The following is a 3,632-nucleotide window of genomic DNA, read 5'->3' on the forward strand; positions in this document are numbered from 1 at the left end:
GAGGCTAGGTCAAATGAGTACAGTCTGCAAGTTTGGATGTTCTTATGTATCTGCCCTCACTTTATATCAGCTGGATGCTTCACTCTCAACTCTAGCTCTCTGTGGCTATGTCCTTGTCCATGGGCTCAAGTGCCCTCAGGTCTCACCACACTTTGGACCAACCAGCCCTACCTCTTCTCTCACTTACCTCCAGGTCAACAGGAGTCAGTAGACTGTGGTTGAACTCAGCCCATTTCTTCATTGCTGCCTTTCCCCCTCTTTCACTCGCCAATAGACCAATGTGGTCGCCAGCAAGCTTACATGCCTATTCGTGTGTTCCTTTGAGTTTCAGTCTCAGAGGGGAGTTTGTCCTGAAGGAACTTGATTGCTTGCCTTGATGGCTTCCTGGTAAACAGCTTGTTTATTCTTGTAGTAGCCAGTCATGCTGACATTTTTTTTTTTTTTTTCCTGATGATCCTTCTTTGATGGATAAGATTTTAAAAATAATATTACCAAAGTTTAATTTTGCTGACAGGATGAAAGTGACAAAATGCACACTTTCCAAATCCAGCAATCTCCAAAAAGGAAAGCATAAGTAACAGAAAGTGAAGATAGAAAAGATTTTAGCAAGAAAGCCCTTGACGACTTCAAGTATACTCCAGTCTTTGAGCCCAAATTAGGTAAATTTCACTCTACTAAGCACCAGACTGCAAAACCCAAGTTTGGCAGTCTGAGCTCACCAGGACTCCGTAGAATAAAGATGAGAATTTCTGCTCTTACAAAGATTTACATCCTTGGGTACCCTATGATGGGTCACTGTGAGTTGAAACAAACTCTAAAGCACTTAGCAACAACAGTAGCAACAACTAAGGAACTGAGATAGGTTGTAGCTCTTTATTCATCACGTGTTATCTGAGATGCAGATGAGAAAAAGATGTTCCATAGTACACTTGAATTAAATATTTAGTGTGGAAGATAGTATGCTCTGAAAACTCTAGAAAAAATAATAGAAGCAATTCAAAAAATAGGAAAAGGAGAAATGTTTTTCTTATGACTAAGGCAATCCTAAAATATTTTTTGTGAAACCTTTCTTCTCATCTGTGATAGATTATGAATCAAAGATTTCCTCTATGATCCTATAGAAATTTCCATGTACTAATTCAAATGTATTGTAAATATTATTAAATTTGTAGTTAATTTCTGAAAAAGCACATATACCTCTTTTTCCTAAAAATTACCTGTTATACATAACATTTATCCTTCTGTGTTTTATAAGGTATAAGCATTAAAGATTGGAGGTCATTATTATGAAACAATAAACTGAAGCTTAAACAATATGGAACGAATACTTTGCTTTTACTTAAAAGTGCAAGTTAGGATCACTCTACAGGAGACAGCAACTGTGCCATACAGCCAAGTATCAGTCATACCCTCAACAACCCCACTAATTGGGCTAGAGCCAATAACAGGTGCTATACACCAGGGCAGTAACTATAACCAACTTTGGCTAAATCCACTATGAATTGAACTGTATGAACAGAGAACAAAGAAGCTCATCTCCTGATCATACCCACCAGGGAGCAATCAGTGAGTGCCTAAGAATACACCTACATACATTCATCAATTTAGTACAAGTACACCACCACCCCAATGCCTCGAAAGCAGCAGAAATTTTCTGTTCACATTAAGGAAAAAGACAGAGTTAATTCAAACAAACGACAAAGTGGAAGAGCCACAAAATGTTTTGAGGAAAAACAGGCACTGTAACTGCCTGAAAAATAATTCTGGAGAATGATACTGAGGTACATGCAACATTTCACAAAAAGTTCAAGAAAAACAAGGAAGAATTCAGAAAAGTGCCACCGGAGCAATCAAATATAATAGATACAACATTTGAGACTACGTAAAACCTGAAAACAGAAATGCAGAAGATCAATACTAAGATATCAGAAATAGACAATACACTGAAAGGGAATAGGAGCAAAACTGAATGAATAGAAGCCAGAATTAGTGAGTTTGAAGATAAATTTATCAATACTAGTAAGATAAAAGAACGATCATAAAAAGAATGAAAAAAAAAAAAAAACTGAAGAAAACTAAAGATTCATGTGGGACAACACGAAGAGGAATAATCTACAAGTGATTGGAATTCCAGAACAGGAAGAAACAAAGAAAAGATACTCTAAGAACTGCTGGAAAAAATTTCTTTAACATCACGAAAGACAAGATGCTATTCAAGAAGCTGAATGAAACCCAAACTGGACAGACCCCAAAAGACACCAAGATATATTTTTAATCAAACTCTCCAAAATCAAAGACAAGGAAAGAATCCTGAAGGCAGCTTGGGAAAAAAACAGAAAGTGTTACCCACAAAGGAAAACCTGTAAGATTACATTCTGACTTCACAGCAAGAAGGTAATAAATAGAGAGTTCTCGGCCTATGTGGTGGCGCTGGGATGGATTCCTCCTCGTCTTCCTCGGCGGCGGGCTTGGACACTGTGGACCCACAGTTGCAGCATTTCATCGAGGTGGAGACACAGAAGCAGCGCTTTCAACAGCTAGTGCACCAGATGGTGGAACTTTGTTGGGAAAAGTGCATGGACAAGCCTGGGCCAAAGTTGGACAGTCAGGCTGAGGCCTGTTTTGTGAACTGTTGAGCGCTTCATTGATACAAGCCAATTCATCTTGAATCGACTGGAACAGACCCAGAAATCCAAGCCAGTTTTCTCAGAAAGCCTTTCTGACTGATCTCTGCATTACCTCATTGGAGAAGGAAGGTAGTTCAAGAAATGAAGAGCTGTTGATGGGATGGTTGAAGAGAAGGCTATGGGGAATTGGCTTCTACCTTTTTTCGCTTTGGGGATGTTCTGTCATCTGAGAATGAACAAAGACCAACTGTGTGTTTGTGTGGTTTGAGGGTTATATATGTATTCGGTTGTGTTTTTTATGCTAATCTTATGGAAATAATTGACAGATGAGTGGAAGACTCTACCAGAATGTATATCACTCTATGTGGGACTGTGCTTTTTGTCAAACTCCCATTAACTGCTTCCTATACTCTGAGAGTAGAATTGCTTTCTATAATTTGATACTGGGACCACATAGGTTAAAATCTGTCATTTGTGTGGATTAATTTCAGATATCTGGGGAGATTGATATTCATATTTGTGTCAGAATGGGGAGCCATGGAGTGGGGAGAGTAATTTGGTATTATAATTGTAGGCCTCCTTAGCTAGTATTCGACTGTCAGTGCTAGGAGTAAAATCTGTACACTTCAGCTTTCTAGATTCTCTCGCTCCCCATACTGTGATTTACTTAAAGATCTCTATAAAGGGTGGTCTCAGGTGGCCTGAGAGTCTAGAGGCCTTTAGTTAACATAATTCTCATAAATGGACTGCCACAAGGAAGAAGTTAACTTTCCCTGTATTTCAGGGTACAAAAAAAATCAAAGATGTGCCTAAATTAGTCATGGAAATTTAGGCCAGTCAGTAACTAACAGCAGTTTCAGGTAGAGGTGCATGCCTAATGTTAATCAGTACAATTTCCGTTTACTGCATTCTTTTGATTACTGAAATAAAAGCTACACAATTCAACTCTGAAAAAAAAAAAAAAAAAAGAAGGTAATAGAGAGACAAATACCAGACTCTGAAAGA

At 38.3% G+C, this 3,632-nt stretch overlaps 1 pseudogene across 1 annotated transcript; it reads left to right on the plus strand.

Moving 5' to 3' along the window:
- The first annotated feature begins 2,428 nt into the window (after positions 1-2,428).
- Positions 2,429-2,727, plus strand: LOC102823900 (annotated as a pseudogene). The gene has a single exon (XR_438778.1). The product of XR_438778.1 is annotated as a mitochondrial import inner membrane translocase subunit Tim8 A-like (transcript).
- Positions 2,728-3,632: the final 905 nt, after the last annotated feature.

This window comes from Chrysochloris asiatica, unplaced genomic scaffold, assembly GCF_000296735.1.
Source record: "Chrysochloris asiatica unplaced genomic scaffold, ChrAsi1.0 scaffold00210, whole genome shotgun sequence".
Taxonomy (NCBI): domain Eukaryota; kingdom Metazoa; phylum Chordata; class Mammalia; order Afrosoricida; family Chrysochloridae; genus Chrysochloris; species Chrysochloris asiatica.